Below are 19,773 nucleotides of genomic sequence, written 5' to 3' on the forward strand. Positions count from 1 at the left end.
CCCCGATTGTAACTCGATTCTTGAAGGGCATCACTCACATGTTTCCCCCTGTTCCGTTTGTGATGCCCCAGTGGGATTTGAACCTGGTTCTAACCTTTCTGATGTGTGCTCCCTTTGAGCCCCTTCATTCTTGTCCTCTCCGTCTCCTGACTTTAAAGACGGTTTTCCTGGTTGCCATCACCTCTGCCAGGAGAGTGAGTGAGCTCCAGGCTCTTTCTGTCCAACCTCCTTTCCTGTCCATTCATCCTGACAAGGTGGTTCTGAGGACTAGACCTTCTTTCCTGCCCAAGGTTGTTTCGGCCTTTCACATCGGGCAGTCCATCACCCTCCCTTCCTTTTTCCCGCCTCCGCATCCTTCAAAGGATGAAGAGCGGCTCCATCGTCTCGACCCAAAACGTGCGCTTTCATTTTACATGGATCGCACACGCCAGTTCCGGGTGGATGACCAACTGTTTGTTGGCTACGTGGGTGCGAAGAAGGGACGGGCGGTCTGTAAACGGACCATCTCTCGATGGGTCGTTCTCTGCGTCAAAGCGTGCTACTCTTTGGCTCGGAAGGAGCCTCCTGTTGGGCTGAGGGCCCATTCCACTCGGGCCACGGCGGCTACTACTGCCCTGGGCCGGGGAGTCCCCTTGCAGGACATTTGCCAAGCGGCTACGTGGGCCTCGCTGCACACCTTTGCGAGGCACTACTGCCTGGACAGTCAAGTCCGGAGGGATGGCTTCTTTGGCCGTTCTGTCCTCGAGGACTTTCTGGTGTAGTTTTGTATTGGTTCGCAGACCCACCACCGGGGTTGGTATTGCTGGGGTATGTATTCTAAGGTAAGGAATCTAACACTAACGTGTTTCTTTCAGATGAACAAGTTACTTACCTTCGGTAACGATATATCTGTAAGAAACATTAGTTAGTGTTAGATTCCTTACCGAACCCACCCATCCTCCCCGTTCTGCGAACTGATACCTAGGGTTAAGGACATCCCTTTCAGGGCCCTAGTTTTACATGGCACCAGTGTTGGTTCTCTCATGGCTCTGCGTCTCCTGGCGCGGAAAAGCTGTGTGCAAAGAACTGACGTCAGCGCGCGGAGGCGGCGTCTATATTCTCCAGCGACGTCATCACGGCGCACGACGCCAACGAAGGACGCGCAGCCGCAGGGGACGCCTGCAGACGACGCCTACCGACGCGCAGGGGTACTGCTACGCAAAAGTTTCCGGATCCAGACTGACGCCTGGGGATATTCTAAGGTAAGGAATCTAACACTAACTAATGTTTCTTACAGATATATCGTTACCGAAGGTAAGTAACTTGTTCATTGCGGCTACATCTCCCACGTGCTTTCTTATGATTGCAATTGGCCCCAGCTGTGCCTCAATTTACAAGTTGCAATGTCTGCTGGGTGATGTAGTCCTTTTACACATTTTATGCCCTCCAATGGGTCCGATTCCTGTGTGCCAAATCAGGATCTTTTTATAGCCCTCCAGTGTGCTCCAGGATTGCAAGCGACATGTTCAATTCTGCTGCCTGCCGTGCCATTGCAGAGGAAGCTCGTTCTCTCCCCTGCGGTCCTTTTCCCTCTAGGCAGTGCGATCCCTCCACGGCCGGAGCCGCCGTGATAAAACATTTAAACTATTCACTCGGAAATGAGGCCGCTCACCACTCGCAGGTCGGTTTCCAAAACCTTTATTGGAGAAACATGCAGCTTGCAAGTCCTGTATTTTCATCCTTTGGCCTTACGCGTTTCGAAGCATTTTCGCTTCTCATCAGAGGCCGCATCACACAAATCCAATTGATTGCGGCTACATCTCCCACGTGCTTTCTTATGATTGCAATTGGCCCCAGCTGTGCCTCAATTTACAAGTTGCAATGTCTGCTGGGTGATGTAGTCCTTTTACACATTTTATGCCCTCCAATGGGTCCGATTCCTGTGTGCCAATTCAGGATCTTTTTATAGCCCTCCAGTGTGCTCCAGGATTGCAAGCGACTGGAGGGCTATAAAAAGATCCTGAAATGCACAAAAACAACAAAAGCCCCTGCTCTAGGAAAATAGCAATAAAGTTTCTGTAGTTTCTGGTTGTGGTAACAATAGTAAAATATGCACATCGACAATGTTTCAAAGTCAATAGATAGCGGTGTGCCAAGAAAGAAATTTGCAATGGAGTAGAATCCTTGTTATGGAAAACAGTTTATTGTTCCTCTTGTTGTGTCCCAACAAGAGGAACAATAAACTGTTTTCCATAACAAGGATTCTACTCCATTGCAAATTTCTTTCTTCTACTGAGACTTTATTGCTATTTTCCTAGAGCAGGGGCTTTTGTTGTTTTTTTATATCACATCCCACCCTCAACAGATGCCTATATGGGCAGTCTTACCTCGTACACCTCCGAAGCCCTCAAACTCATGTGCTGAGTGCATCAAGGTTCATACCTTAACCCTAACCTCTTCAACACATATGACTCAACCAGCCGATGTGATCTACAGCATCAACATCCTTTCATATGTCGACAACACACAACTCATACTGTCCTTCGCAGACGAAATTGCAAACTCAAGAAAAATGTTTGCCACCTGGATGAAGTCCAATTGACAACCACAAGACAGAAGCAATGATCTTTAGAAAAATCTCCTCATCCTGGAACTCAACCTGGTGGCTGGCCGACCTCATACCCACCCCAAGCTCTAATTTCAAGAACTTCTGGATCATCAACAGCAAGCGGGACATGTGCACTCAAAACAATGCCATCACAGGCTCCTGCTTCCATACCCTGGGATGCTAAGTAGGATCTTTTAATGGCTCTTGTGATGCACCAGAAAAAAGTGTCACACAGACCCTCTTCATCATCAGGCAGGACTATATAAACACCCTTTGCACAGGAATCACCAGACCCTTCCTTAGCCATCTACATAGGACTGACATACCACCACAACTCAAAGAGCTGCATTGGCAATACACAAAAGCACCCAGTTCAAATTCCTCACCCACACATTGGAAGCACTACACAACACAGGATCTTACTACCTGAACAAGCTCATCTCCTTTATCACTAGCAAAATCCTTCCTCTAAGCTGACTTCTACTTCACACATCCCACTCGTGCACAGAATAGAGCCAGAAATTGTGCCTTCTGATACATCAGTCCTAACGTGTGGCACGACCTCCCACTGCACATCAGTCTCATCTTCTCTACTTGAGTTCTGCATGAGACTGAAGACTTGGCTTTTGGTGCAAACCACCCACCTGCACTGATGTGATGCATGTAAACTTGCTTAGCATTTAGATACGCTCACATGTGTTCTACAAGCAAACCAATTACCTGTTGTGACCAGGTTTATAGAAGGTTTGGCACACATTTTCTCCCAAATCCGTTGTGATGCCCATGGCGGGACCTCCATTTGATCCTTATTTTCCTCATGGGGTCCCTCATCAATGCACATCTGTCCTGCAAATCTACTGAAACTGAAAGCTATATTCCCGGCAACAACAGTTTCTGCTGCTCAATGTGGGAGTGAACCCAAAGATCTCATGGTGCACTGCCTTACACCACCTTTTACCCAAATAAATTGGTGTTGAAGTTGAGGGGGACCTTTCTGCTTAAGTTCATGAGTCCTTTTCACATTGGGAAATTAATTAGTCTTCCAACTTGCTTTGTTTTGCCTGATCCCTTGAAGGAGCAGGATTAACTTCTTATGCTGGACCCATGAGTCTTGAGCTTTTGAATTGCACCAAATACCATTGGCTGAACGATCAGCCTTTTGTGGGGTTCTCTTGTGCAAAGACAGTCAAATTAGTGCTGAAAAGGACCCTGCCAAGCTGCATAGTACTCAGCATTCAGATATGCTCTGCATTGGCTAAGAATCAACCTCAGAAAGTACTGAAGGCCTGTTCCACTAGGGCTAAGGCTGCTACCTCTGTGATGGCTCGTTGAGTACCTTTTCTTGATATGTCTGGCTGCAATGTGGACATCAGTGCACACCTTCATGATGCACTACTGCCTTGGCAGCCATGTCCGACAGAATTGTCATTTTGCCCATTCAGTCTTGCAGGAACTTTTAGCCTGAGCCATTGCACAGACCCACCACTTTGGAAAGTACTGGTTTTGTATCTAGTCTAAAAGTGAGGAATCTATGGTAAGAAGAGTCCATCAGAAGAACAAGTTACCTTTTATAATGCTCTTACTGGTCGATACCCTATATAACTGCAGATTCCTCACTGCCCTCACCTGCCCGTTCTGCGGAATTAACTTTTTTTCCCAATCTACTAAGTCACAGTTTAGGAATCTGCCCCCATTATCTCTGAATATCATTGGACTTCATGTCCACAGACACATTCAAGAAAGAAACAGACTTCTGCATGCAGACGTGGTGCTTATATGCAGCTTTCTTTTTTGCCAATTTCGGATTGGACGGCAGCATGGAGCCACAGGACGCCACCTAACTGTGTGAGGGGTCACTGCTGTGAAGTGTCCAATCCATTCTGGTGCTTGCCAATTTTCAAAGTCAAGATATCTGTGGTTAGAGCATCCACTAGAAAGAGCATTACTGAAGATAATTAACCAGTTCCTATGTCCTATACTTGCTAGTAGTATAGTGATATTTGTTAATGATGTAACTACATATTTGTTCTAATCGCATTACCTATTTTTAATTTAAATGCAGCATTGCATTTTTCTATCAAAGAAACACACCTACAGAAATGCATGCTATTTAAAACTAACTTACGCGTTGCTGCGATTTTAGAAGAAAGGAAATTTAAGGAAACTTGTTATAACATTCAATTTACATTGTGTCATTTTTATTGAAACTTATTCATTTTAATATGGAAAACATTTTAAAGTGTTTTAATTCTGTTTATTTATTCGAGTGCTTGTGGATACACGGTATTTTTTGTTTTTCCGTCTGGTGCGTACACGAATAAATCAGAAGGTTTTCCCACGCGTGATCTGGCCAGATACAGTTGTCCATGTGAGAAGCACGGATTCTCCAAATCTAGTCCACACACTTGCAGCGATTGTCCTTGTGCTTGGTTGATGGTCATTGCAAAAGCGAGTCGCACCGGAAACCTGTAAACGTTCAGTATTGGAAAGATTATTTATTTATTTATTTTTTGCCAGAAAGCTTCGCGTGAGTGTACTCAACAACTTTTCACAATTTTTTTTATTATTCTTTTTTTGTGCCAGAAACCTTCGCGCGGGGTGTACTCAACAACTTCCCAAAGGTTCAAGCCGATTGGATGAATGGTGTAGTAATGCATAAAGACAAACGAACATACTTTCGTTTTTATATATATATATATATAGACTAGATGTCTTCATTTTAGAAGTGTTGGGGATACCTTAATTCTTAACTACTATTACACCATTAGGAGGCAACTGTGCATAGATCTGCACACAGACCTCCGGTATGCACGAGGAATAATTAATAGCAAATTGTAAAACAAAAATGTACTTCAAGTACAGGACATTTGAGTGAGTCTAGTCAGTAGGTTGATTGGTGCCCTGTGTGAGAAGTTGGCCCGATATGCAGTGTTCACTATTCTAGCGACCACTATGCATCGGTCCAAACGACCCTTATGGTGATTGGTTGTAAGTCAACCTTAGACCAGCTATCCTAGTAGCGTGGATACAAGCAGTCTTCGGGCTAAACTCTAGAGGGCGTGTTAAGCCAGCTGTTATACCATCACATATACCCCTTGAACACCAAGTGAAAGGACACCACACAAGTGTTATGAATTTATTAGAATCACAACAGCCCTGTACTCTTTATGAGGACAGGGTACTAAGCACACAACGAAACTTTTAAGTTAATACTTCAAGTGCACAATCAATACAAGTGCCCGAGGGCACGGAAAGTTTAGTGGTCTCGGGCGGACCCGATAAGGCAAGTCGGAAGCGATAGGGACTCGGGACCCTTAAGTAAGGAGGCTATGCGGGCACCGAAATGCCGAAGTTACCTAGCCACAAGGGCTGCGGCTGCACAAGTCTTTACAGACGTTGAAAGTCTTCGCTGACGAGCCAGGAGCCGGAAGGAAGGAGTTGCTGGCCGGCGACCAGTGGAAATAGTTCGTAGAGATCCAAGCCTGGATCAGAGATGGATGACACCTGAAAGCAGAGGGGACCAAGTTCGTACTACTAGCCAGTAGTCAGGTGGCACCAGGAGGGCACCGGATGGTAGTCACCTCGACTAGGTGAGTGGGCAACGCTAGGCTCTGCAGTCTCACGGACCAGGAGGCGTTGTCGGCGACCAGGGTGGAGGTGCGAGCTGTCCCACGAAGGTTGATGCTGTCGGCGTCGCTGGGCCCAGGATTGGGCAACAAGCCTTGGCAAATTTCAGGGCCACGTGGTGGGCCTAAAATGGCGTCTTGAGTGGACCAGGAGGGTCCGGGGTGCTCCTCTCGCAGAAGGGAGCACAGGCCAGTCTGGAGCAACCAGACCAGCAGCGTTGGTTGTCGGGTGTCGTCAAGAGTCACAAGCCAGCGGCTAGTGATCGGACAACGTGCTGAACAGCAAAGAGCAGAAGGGCCCCACGCAGATCGTGGAGATGCTGGGAGGCTGCACTTCGGTGCTGGAGCTGCTCAGGGTCGGGGCTTCTCGGACCCCAGAGCACTCACCAGAGGATCCCTTCGGTGGTCGTGCTGATTTAAGAAAGCGTGCAGGTTTTGATGATGGCCGGTCCCTCGAGGTCTCGTCGCACCCACAGATTTCAGCTGAGCTGACGATGTGGGTAGAGGTCAGAGGTGCCAGGAAAGCCGGTTCTCGTCGAGCTGGGCAGTCGGATTCCTGAGGAAGGACTTGCAGCAAACCGCAGAGTTCTTAGATGGTGCCTGCGGATGCAGGGTGACTACTCCTTAGCCACAAGGGAGAAATCTTGAGAAGAGCCGAGAGTTCCTTTCGTAGAAAGTATTCTTGATTCAAAGATCTAATTTGGAAGGGTCCCCGCTCCTGTCTTTATCCTAAAGAAAGGGGGGGGTACATGACTAGGTCCTGCCCTAGGGGTGGGACCAGGAAGGGGGGTAGTTACACCCCTCTCCCCTGCCGGACTTTCCCCAGGTCAGGGGCTGGCGCCCCTGGAACTGGTTCTAGCCGGCAGATGCGTATTGAGCACCGGGGTGCCACTCCGCAGTCACCTTCTTGTAAAGCCCTGCCTACCCAGGATACACAAAACCCTGTCTGGGATGGTGCCAACACCGCCCCGGACAGGAAACCCTTTGTCCAAGCTCTCCTCGCTGGAAGGACTCCCAGCAGCAGGAGGTCAGACTCGTGTCTGTGGTCGCAGCATCCATTTTGTGGAGCTGAGGCTTCAGCTAACTTTAACCGGGGTTCACAGTTACGTACATGTCGTGTCCCTCTAGAAGGGCGGAATGCTAACCTCGTCGCCAGTATTGGTGAGGGGTCAGCATCCCGATTCGTATTACACCTTACTCGACATGTCTTGATAACGCGATACCGAAGTTAGCGATATGGTATGCGTTATCATGGAACAGCCATTGGGTCTTGGTTCCGCAAGCTGCAACCGGGCTCGGCTCGTGCCAGAGTCCAATTCACACGATTCCATGCACTCTGCCTTCAGGATTGTCAAGGCCTGCCATAGGAGTGACTGATAGGAACTCGGGTGTCCATTTTGGGGTTAGATATAGGGCTACTATACCTATAGCAGAGGGCGAGTACGCCACCTTGCCCCAGCTGTCGTGCAGCCAGTTGTGTCAGATTTAGATGGCCATCCAGGGGTGGCATAATACATGCTGCAGCCCCTGGTAGGCCCTGGGTACACTGATGCCCTGAGTTACAGGGTCTGACAAGGTGGCCCAGTTCCAATTGGAAATGTACCTAAGGTACATGGAATCCATTTTAGAGAGAGAGCAGTAGGCCTGGGGTCCTGATTGGCAGGGCCCCAGGTCAACTAAGTCGGAAAACCAGCAAAACACCAGGCAAAAAGTCGGGGGTAACCATAGCCAGGTATCTACCTTTCTACACCCTGGGATTATTGACCCAGATGAGGACTCTTAAATTCTGATCCATAATGGTGTGGTTTGTGCAGTGTTCGCCATGCTAGTCTGTTGATCCGAGTGAAACTTCTTATGCTAGCCATAATACCTGTGGTTTCTCCGGACTGCCTGCTGTGTACTGACCCACTTGTTATTAGGTAAGCTACTCTATCACTTTCAGCTTTTCTTTATATTGTTTTTATATTTTTCTACAGTCTTTTACTTTCATTTGGGGATCAGATTCTGTCATAAGCAGTCGTATTTTTTGAAGCGGGAATATGTAATGGGGCAGCTCCCTCTGTGTTAATAGCCTCAAGTCAAGGATGTATATCTTTACAGCTATCCATTATTCTAGCCGAAAAGAAGGAATTTATTGGCAGACCTGATGAACTGTCGAGTCTATCTCCTCTCATTTGACTGGTCTTGTCTATTGATTGACCCCAAAGTCTGTTTTTCACTTTTCTCGCTCATATCTTCCTACCGTCCTTCTTTGCTCCTGTTTGAAATGACTATGGCAGCACACAAGCACCTTGCCTACTATGGAAAACTGTGGGAAACAGGCCAAAAAGATAAAATCCTACACAATTAAAACACTGCAAATATATTAAGTTGTGCCATGTTGCAGACTGGCCTCCAGAACTCCTGAGCTTCATGGGACTTTGTGGTTTCAAAACATCACCTGGAAGTTGTGATAGCGATAAACCATCAAATTAGCTGTCACAGAAGGCTGACCCTGTAAACCCATATTTTGGGATCATGAAAAAGTATAATCACAGAAGAGCAGTGTTAAAAATGTCTGAAAATTCACCAGAAAGCAGACGGAGGCAAAAATCTAATTATCCACTAGTTAGGACTGTCATTACCTGAACTATGTCTGTGAACTGGGGTGGGGCGGGGGGGGGGGGGCAGGGTGAAGGCTCATGGAGTCTCTCATGAACATTGATCACATGTGATGGGTAGCCAACCAATGATTCAAATCATGACTGAGGAAAAAGAGCACTGAAACCAAAATGAAGTGAAAGATGCCAAATAAACATTGCAAAAGTGCAATATATCCGAATCCTTTCAAAATAACACCTTGCTGTACTCTTGACTCGAAGAAAACTACAGTGGTCAAAGTCACAAATCGAGCATAATCAAACCTCCACCCCTGTTCTACTCCCCAAATTTCAGCATGCTATTTAAAGGTGAGTCCGAATGCTGCCTCTCTGTGAGTAACTTGAAACGCCTGCTGTCCAAACCTCAATTCCAAATAAAATTGGCATCTGTTCGTAAGGACCCCTGAACACCCTGCCCCCTCCCCAAAAAGTTGAAGCTGTGCCAAAGAACAACTAAAACGAGAATCACAGGAGGTGGTGACATTTACTCCAAGAACAACACTAATAGGGAGACAGGAGTACTTCTGTAGTGAGGGCTGGGCCTTATTGTGCACATTTCTATGTTAGCATAGGCTTATTAGAAGTTTAAACACCATTTTACCTTTTGCTGCTTTGGCACACAACACTGCATATAGCTGTTGTTGTAAGTTAGGCTGCATGAATTACTTCACTTGAGAAAGGCTTGTTTTCGGCATCCTTAGACTTGCATCGTGACCCAAGTCTGCACAGTGAGTGCTAAAGCCTCCAAGGTTATCATAACGAGGTAGCTGTTGTTCAGGCTGATCGGCTCGCGTTTTAGACATAACATACATGCAGCTGCGAGCCAACTGAGATTCTGGCGCCTTTAATATTGCACTGTAGGCATGATTTCAGGCACTAGGAAGTATCCCGTTTTTCCAGAGAGACCGAGATCTTTTGCAGATCCTGATGCGATTTACTTCTGCTGACCTTGGAGGTATGGGGTCCCCTACACAAGCCTAAGAGACCTTCTATATTTTATAAAACATTGTTCCTAGCTAGGGAGGATGTTATACTAGGCACTATAAGACCTGTTTTCACCAACATTGTAATATGATTTCTCCTTTTGTGTTTTATGTAATTGTAACAATGCTGATCATATTATTTCTAATCATGTGTCTGCTTATGTTAGCAAAGATACTGTATCTTAGAACACGTTGTTAAAATAAATATTTTCCAGTGTCTCCTTTTTTTAGGTCGAAGCCTGCATTGCAGGGCATGGCCCTGCTGCAGGCAAAGGGATATTGTGAGCAGGGGATTTCAGTATGGCGTGAAGCCACGCCCCTTTTTTCCATTGGCAGGCCTCTTGAAACGGAGGCCTGCCATTGGAAAAAGCTCCTGTTTAGCAGATTTGTCTGCTCTGGATCCCGCCTCTCGAGGACTCCATGACATGCCTTACGGTAGCACGGCAATATTTTCAGAAATATTGCCTTGGCAACCATGAGGCAGGTCAGGGAGTCCTGGAGGGGCGGGAATCAGTATCGTGCACTGCAAGTAACAATTATCACAGCATGAGACCCCACTTATCACAGCATGTCAACAGGCGCCCCAGGCTGCTGGATCACTCCACTATAATTAATGTGCAATTGAGTGCTCTAGCGGTGTGGGGCGCCTCTCTGCATGCTGTGATAATAATCACTTTGGGACCTCATGCTGTGATAATTAGGGCAGCATGCTCTATTTGCAGCACTGAACATTTTCAAAGAAGGTGAAGCAGGGACATTCATTGGAGACACTCACCCTCACACCCCCTGACCCCTCACACACCTCCTCACCCTCACACCCCCTCACTCTCACACACCCTCACACACCCTCTCACCCTCACACCCCCTCTCACCCTCACACCCCCTCTCACCCTCACACCCCCTCACCCTCACACCGCCTCACCCTCACACCGCCTCACCCTCACACCGCCTCACCCTCACACCGCCTCACCCTCACACCGCCTCACCCTCACACCGCCTCACCCTCACACCGCCTCACCCTCACACCGCCTCACCCTCACACCCCCTCACATACCATCACACACCCTCACTCACCCTCACATCCCCTCACCCTCACATCCCCTCACCCTCACACCACCTCACCCTCACACCACCTCACCCTCACACCACCTCACCCTCACACCACCTCACCCTCACACCACCTCACCCTCACACCCCCTCACCCCCTCACCCCCTCACCCCCTCACCCACCCTCACCCACCCTCACCCACCCTCACCCACCCTCACCCACCCTCACCCACCCTCACCCACCCTCACTCACACACTCACACACACTCACACACACTCACACACACTCACACACACTCACACACACTCACACACACTCACACACACTCACACACACCCACACCCACATAGCATAACAAAACATAGCATAGCATAACGAAACACAGCATAGCATAACGAAACACAGCATAGCATAACAAACAAAAGCATAGGATAGCAAAAGCACAGCATAACAAAACAAAGCATAGGATAGCAAAACAAAACATAGCATAGCATAGCATAACAAAACACAACAAAGCATAGCATAACTAAACATAGCATAACAAAACAAAGCATAGCAAAACAAAACATATCATAGTAAAACAAAACATAGCATAGCATTACATAACACAACAAACCATAGGAGAACAAAACATAACATAACATAAAACAAAACATAGCATAGCATAACATAACACAACAAAACATAGGAGAACAAAACATAGCATAACATAAAACAAAGCATAGCATAGCATAACAAAACATAGCAGAACACAGCAAAACATAGCATAGCATAACAAAACAAACCATAACATAACAAAGAATGGCAAAACAAAACATAGCATAGTAAAACAAAACATAGCATAACATAACACAACAAAACAGCAGAACAAAACAGCAGAACAAAACATAGCATAACATAACATAAAACATAGCATAACAAAACATAGCAAAACACAACAAAATATAGCATAGCATAACTAAACACAACAAAACATAGCATATATAACAAAACACAGCATTGCATAGCATAAGAAAACACAACAAAACATAGCATAGCATAACCAAACACAGCATAGCATAACAAAACAAAGCTTAGCATAACGAAACATAGCATAGCAAAACACAACAAAACATAGCATAGCATAAAAAAGCAGAGCATAGAAAAACACAACAAAACATAGCATAGCATAACAAAACAAAGCATAGGATAGCAAAACATAGCATAGCATAATGAAACAAAGCATAACAAAACATTGCATAGCATAACAAAACACAACAACACATAGCATAACAAAACATAGCAAAACACAACAAAGCATAGCATAACAAATCAAAGCATAGGATAGCAAAAAACATAGCGTAGCATAACAAAACAAAGCATAGAATAGCAAAACAAAGCATAGAATAGCAAAACAAAACATTGCATAGCATAACAAAACATAGCAAAGCTTAACAAAACACAACAAAACATAGCATAACAAAACAAAACAGATCATAGCCTAGCAAAACATAGCATTGCATACCAAACACAACAAAACATAGCATAGCATAACAAAATATAGCATAGCAAAACAAAGCATAACACACACAACCATACACCTACAACCACGCACACACAACCGCACACACAACTATCTATCTATTTATCTATCCATCTATCTATCTATCTCCCTCACTCTATCTGTCTATCGATCTATCGCCCTCACTCTATCTGTCTATCTAGCGCCCTCACTCAATCTGTCTATCTATCTATCGCCCTCACTCTGTCTATCTGTCTATCTATCTGTCTATCTATCTATCGGTCTATCTATCTGTCTATCTATCTATCTATCTATCTATCTATCTATCTATCTATCTATCTATCTATCTATCTATCTATCCATCGCCCTCACTCTATCCATCGCCCTCACTCTATCCATCGCCCTCACTCTATCCATCTATCGCCCTCACTCTATCTATCTATCGCCCTCACTCTATCTATCTATCGCCCTCACTCTATCTATCTATCGCCCTCACTCTATCTATCTATCGCCCTCACTCTATCTATCGCCCTCACTCTATCTATCTATCGCCCTCACTCTATCTATCTATCGCCCTCACTCTATCTATCTATCGCCCTCACTCTATCTATCGCCCTCACTCTATCTATCATTCTATCAATCTATTTATCTAGGTACTGATCGCCATCACTCTATCTGTCTAGCCATCTATCGCCCTCACTCTATCGCCCTCACTCTATCTATCCCACTCAATCGCATCACCACAGCATTACTCAGCACCACCACAGCATCACTAAGGGGCACAACATCATCACTATGCGCTACCACAGGATCATTGAATGCCACAGCATCACTAGTCGCCACTACAACATCACTCAGCGCTACCACAGCATCAATCTGTGCAACCATTCAACAACAACTGGGTCAAATATGTTTTCTCAATGTTTCAAGCTTTATTACAAATGTCACAAAAAGAGGTTAGTATTTCACTTCTGTTTTTGGATTTTCGTCACAATAAAATACACTGAACATATTCTTCACAAAAGTTATTTACAAAAGTTTAAGCTATTGCCATTATAAATTACAATAACTTTTATTTAAGTATTAATTATTAAAAAAATTAAAAGCCATTGTTATTTGTAATATCAATACATCTAAGTCACGTAAATACAAAACATGTTGCATTACAAATGCTATAGGTGTCACAAGTTATAACTATTGGCACTGTAAATGACAAAGCTATTATTTTTGCTATTTTCAAAACCAACACATAAATAAAAAATGTGTCATTTACAATACCAATAGCTCAAACTTTCCTAATGCGACACCTTATGCATTGCAAATGCTTGTTACTCCTGTTGTGGACTGCTATGAGAGTATAACAAAAGAGTGCTCTTGCTTCCCACCATTCCTGCGTATAACCTAAGTCGCATGTTCTGGGTTATCTAATCATTGGTTCCTTTACTATAGGACGAAGAGCTAATGTGACATTGATGTAGCGTTTGGGGTTTCTAGGTACTGAGGTGAGTTTTTTGGTACACCACAATTCACTGAGGTCCTGGGTCTCTGTACACAGTTCTGTGTAGGAGCAGAATCCCTGCAACACTTCCAGACTCCAAGCCAAATGGTAACGATCCTGGAGATATGGCAACGTCAAGAGGTGTACAAAAAACTCCATTTTACATTAAACTGGTGAAAAAGGATGAGCCTGATGCCAGAATTACAAGGTCAAGCCTGTTGACATTCTGAAGGAGGATAAACTTTGCTACACAGATGTAAAACAAAAGTAGACCTTCTGTTTATCTTCTGGCACAGAAGTCAAATATATGCAGGCTTATGCACTGAAAGGCACAGCTTGAATGTTCAAAAGTTGGGGAGTAAGGACAGGCAACCGATGGCAGCGAACCAAACACCTGTACTAAGCATACAAAGCGGTCTGTTTAACTACAGGAATCAATTAACACTGAATAAAGTGCAATTGAGAAACAACTACACTAGTCTAGACCCCGAAATAATGAGGTGAACTTACACTGATCCAAAAGTGCATCTACTTTTACATACTGCTTCAACATTTCTGATGAGCACTCTTTGGAGTGTCTGCAAGGGGAAAATACATTGCAGTGAAACACCACTAGAGTATCCCAGGTGTAGGATTAATAGATGTTGTGAGAAGGTGGCCTGATATGCAGTGGTCACTATTCTATTGAACACTATGTATCAGTCCAGCAACCCTTATTGATGATTGGTTGTAAGTCAACCTTATAGACCAGCTATCCTAGTAGCGTGGATACGAGCAGTCTAAGGCTAAAGACTCGAGAGGGCGTGTTAAGCCAGCTGTTATACCACATATACCCCTTGAACACCAGGTGAAAGGACACCACACAAGTGTTATGAAAATAAACAGTTATTTATTAAGAATCACAACAGCCCTGTGCTCTTTATGAGGACAGGGTACTAAGCACAAACCAAAACTCTTACAAAAATACTTAAGTTAGCACAGTATATACAAATGCCCGAGGGGCACGGAAAACCATATACTCAGAAAGTGGAATGCGAAATTACTAGCAGGTAAGTACAGTACTAATAGGCTTTGGAATCGCTAGGACTTGACTATAGAATCGTTAGATTACTTCTAGGAGACCCAGGGGACTCTGGTGCAGTGTGTGCACTCTCACGCGAGATGCGGGACAAAGTCTATGGCAGCTAGGAATTGCAAAGTTAGTGTTCTCGGGCGAACCCGACCTGGTAGGAGGACAACGAAAGTAGATTCTGACCCTTGGATAGTGAGGCTATGCTGGGGCACCGAAATGCCGAAGTTACCTAGCCCAGGGGCTGCAGCTGCATAGGACTCAAAAGACGTCGGGAATCCTCGTTGACGGACCAGGAGCCTGGAAGAAAGAAGTTGCTGGCAGGCGACCAGTGAAGAAAGTTCGGTGGATCCAAGCCTGGATCGATGGAAGATGACACCTGAAAGCAGAGGGGACCAAGTTCGAGACTACTAGCCAGTAGTCAGTGGGCACCAGGAGGGCACCGGATGGTAGCCACCTCGACAAGGCGTGTGGGTGACGCTGGGCTCGGAGATCTCACGGACCAGGAGGCGTTGTCGGCGACCAGGAAGGAGGATCGAGCTGTCCCACGAAGATAGAAGCTGTCGGCGTCGCTGGACCCAGGATTGGGCAACAAAGCCTCGGCAAATTCAAGCCCACGCGGTGGACCTAAAATGGCGTCTGGAGTGGACCAGGAGGGTCCGGGGTGCCTCTCTTCAAGAAGGAAGCAAGGGCCAGTCTGGAGCAACCAGACCAGCAGCAGTGATGTCGTCGGGCGTCGTTCAGAAGGCCACAAGCCAGCCGGCTAGTAGCCAAGCAACGCGGTGCACAGCAAACAGCAGAAGGGCCCCACGCAGATCGTGGAGATGCAGGGGGGCTGACCTTTGGTGCTGGAGCTGCGCAGGGTCGGGGCTTCTCGGACCCCAAAGCACTCACCCGTGGAGGACACGGTGGGCTTGTTGTAAAGATGTCGTGCAGTCTTGGCGATCGTCGGTCCCTCGAGGTCTCGTCGCACTCACAGTTCTCAGCTTTGCTGTAGAGGTGAGTAGAGGTCAGAGGTGCCAGGGAAGCCGGGTCTCGTCGAGCTGGGTCGTCGGATTCGTGAAGAAGGACATGCAGCAGACCGCAGTGTTCTTAGGATGGTGCCCGCTTGATGCAGGGTGACTACTCCTTAGCCACAAGGGAGAATCTTGAGGAAGAAATCTTGAAGTCCTTTCGCAGAAAGTCGTGTCTTGATTCCAAAGATGATCTAATTTGAACAGGGGGCCCGCTCCCATCTTTATACTAAAAAAGGGGGCTGACCCGGTGACTATGTCCTGCCTATGGGTGGGACTAGGAGGGGGGTGGTTACACCCCTCTGCCATGCCGGACTTCCCCAGGCCAGGGGTTGGTGTGCCCCTGGAACTGGTTCTGACCGGCCTATGCGTAGTGAGCACCGGGGTGCCACTCAGCAGTCACCTTCCTGAAAAGCCCTGCCTACCCAGGATACACAAAACCATGTCTGGGACGGTGCTAGCACCGCCCCGGACAGGAAACCCTTTGTCCAGTCCTCCCTCGCTGGAAGGACTCCCAGCAGCAGGAGGTCAGACTCGTGTCTGTGGTGGCAGCATCCATTTTGTGGAGCTGAGGCTTCAGTTAACTTTAACCGGGGTTCACAGTTACATACATGTCGTGTCCCTCTAGAAGGGTGGAATGCTAACCCCGTCGCCAGAATTGGCGAGGGGTTAGTATTCCAATTCGTATGACACCTTACTCGACATGTTTTGATAAAGCAATACCAAAGTTAGCATTTAACCGCGAGGATTATAATGCACTTAAGAGTATATGGTATGCGATATCATGGAACAGCTATTAGGACTTGGTTCCGCAAGCTGCAGACAGGCTCAGCTCATGCCAGAGCACCATCTCACACGATTCCAAGCACTCTGCCTTCAGGATTGTCAAGGCCTGCCATAGGAGTGACTGATAGGAATCTGTGTGTCCATTTTAGGGTTAGGTATAGGTATACTACACCTACAGCAAAGGGTGATTACACGACTTTGCCCCAGCTGTCATGCAGCCAGTGGTGTCAAATTTAGGAGGCCAGCCAGGGGTGGCATAATACATGCTGCAGCCCCTGGCAGCCCTGGGTACACCTATGCCCTGAGTTACAGGGTCTGATAAGGTGGCCCAGTACCAATTGGTAAATGCACCTAGGGTACATGTTGTAATTTAGAAAGAGAACAGCCAGGCTGTGGGTCTGATTGGCAGGCCCACAGCCAGAGAAAGTCGTAAACCAGTGAAACAAAAGCAAAAAAATCTGGGTGATCATAGGATTGCAGACCCTACTCTCCTACAGATGTGACTGAGGCACCATCAATGTTACTTGTTCCATAAGGCAAAGTTCACCACAGCCTGCAGGCACAACAATCCATGTCAGTATGCAGCTTGCTTTAAACACCCTGTGGAGAAAGGGCTTTGCCACTGAAATGTGTGATGTTCCTGCCCAGATCTCTTGTGAACCAGGGTGAGGGCATGAAGAAGAAAAGGTGCAAGCAATATAAATGCTGTGCAGCCATTCAAAGTTGCAACAGGGACATGCACGCCCAGACGCAATGTAGAAAAGCTATTTTATATATATTTTTAACCTGCTGTAAAACAAATTTTAAAATATACTCTTGGTCCATTGGATTTCACATAGTAGCTGGGAATCATATTGTAGTCTAACTGGTAAAGTACCATTGAGTCGAACAAGGGGTAAGTGTGAGCAGTGCCTTCACTTCAGATCGTGGAACGTGTACCAGAGCTTTGTTGATCACCTAGGCAGCTGACAGTGTGCTGCAGGAGAAAGTTTAATCTGGCAGGCCTTTGCTGGTCTTATAGACTGTCCCCACTAATGAGCTCTTTAAAAACATCTTTGTGTGTGACTGCTGGGTGCTCGTATACCCGCATAACCTACATTCCACTTTGAGGAGTGTGAGAAGTTGGCCTGATATATGATGCTCACTAGTTCTAGTGATCACCTTGTATCAGTCCAAACAACCCTTATGGTGATTGGTTGTAAGTCAACCTTATAGACCAGCTATCCTAATGGTAGCATGGACAAAGCAGTCTTAGGCTAAACTCTTTTGGCATGTGAAGCCAGCTGTTTTACCACATATAACCCTTTGAATACCAAGTGAAAGGACACCACACAGGTTGTTATGAAAATAAACAAGATATTTATTAACTAACATACACCTCTGAACTCTTTATGAGATCAGAGGGCTAAGCACATGACAATCTCTAAGGAAAAATACGTTTAAGTTGCACAATTTACAATGGTGCCCTAGGGGCACGACAAACCATATACTAAGTAAGTGGAATGTGAAAGTCGATAATAGGAATGGAGCTGTCCAGAGGCTGTAGGATCGTTGGGACCACGCTATACTAACTCTAGGTAGGTAATAGGAGGCCCACGGAACGCGTGTGCAGAGTGTGAACTCACACGCGAGATGCGTAACAGTGTCTATGGACAGTACAGTTAAAGAAAAAGGTGAGTACGGACAATCCTGACTAGGTAGAACTAAAACGACTGTGGAACTGGACACTAGGATAGTCAAGCTACCCTTGAGCACCTTAGTGCTCGTGTTACCTCACCCACGGGCTGCGGGTGCATAGGTGCCAAGTCGTGTCGGGTTCCGGCGTTGAAGTCTATGGAGCCTGGAAGAAAAGATGCTGCAGGCGGTCAGGAGGAAGATGTCCGGTGTGATCCAAGGGTGGATCAGTGAAGAGAAGAACCTGAAAGCAGAGGGGACAATGTTCAAAGTCACTAGCCAGTGACTGGAGTGGAACCAGGATTGGAACCAGATGTCGTTGTCTCGATCAGGTGAGAGTGGACGCTTGTCTCTGCAGCCACGTGGACCAGGTGGTGTCTTCGACCAGGATGGAGGCACGAGCTGTCCCACGCAGCCTCTTTGTCAGCGGTGTCGGCTTCAGATTCGGAGTCAACAGGCCTTGGCAAAGGCAACCCAATCGGTGAGTGGAAACGGCGTCTGGAGTGGACCAGGAGGGTCCGGGGTGCTCCTCTTTTGGAAGGGAGCAAGGGCCAGTCTGGAGCAACCAGACCAGCAGTGAAGATTTCGGAGTTCGTCGTCTAGGAGGTCACTAGCCAGCCGTCAAGTGACCAGACAACGCGTCGAGCAGCAGACAGGCAGAAGGGCCTCATGCAGATCTCGTGGATGCTGGAGGGCTGGTCTTCGGTGCAGGAGCTACTCGGGGTCGGGGCTTCTCAGTCCCCAAAGCACTTGGACGAGGATGCCTCTGAAGTCGTGCTGGAGCGAAGTGCTGCTTCTTTCAAGATGGCCGGTCCCACGTGTCTCGTCGCACCCACGGATCTCAGCTGTGCTGCAGATGTAGGTAGAGGTCGGAGAGGTCTGGGAATCCGGGTCTCGTCGGGCTCTGAAGTCTGGATCCTTGCAGGAAGACGACAAAGGGAAGCCGCTGGACGCTGATGGTGCCTGCTTGTGCAGGGTGGACACTCCTTGCCCACAAGGGAGATTTCTTCAGTCTTCTGTGGAGCAGAACGTCGAAGTCCAGAGTTTCTTCTTGTAAAGTTGTTCAGGATAATCTAATTTGGAATGGGACCAGCTCCTACCTTTATCCGGCTAAAGGGGGCTGCACTACGACTAGGTCCCTCCTCTGGGTGGGACCAGGAAGGGGGGTGGTTACACCCCCTATCCTTTGTCCGGTCTTGCGCCAGAGCTGGGACTGGAGTGTCCCAGGAACTGGTTTAGACCGGAGTATGCACAGGGACACCTTGTGTGCCCCAGGCATGTCTCATTCCTTTCAGCCCTGTCCTACCTAATACACAAAATCCTGTCTGGGGTGGTGCTAGCACCTCCCA

At 46.9% G+C, this 19,773-nt stretch overlaps 1 protein-coding gene across 1 annotated transcript in view; it reads left to right on the forward strand.

Annotated features, from left to right (window-relative positions):
- Positions 1-19,773, forward strand: part of CENPE (centromere protein E) — a 1,817,274-nt gene that overhangs the window by 584,784 nt on the left and 1,212,717 nt on the right. The window lies entirely within an intron of this gene.

Source organism: Lissotriton vulgaris, chromosome 3_1, assembly GCF_964263255.1.
Source record: "Lissotriton vulgaris chromosome 3_1, aLisVul1.2, whole genome shotgun sequence".
Lineage (NCBI taxonomy): Eukaryota > Metazoa > Chordata > Amphibia > Caudata > Salamandridae > Lissotriton > Lissotriton vulgaris.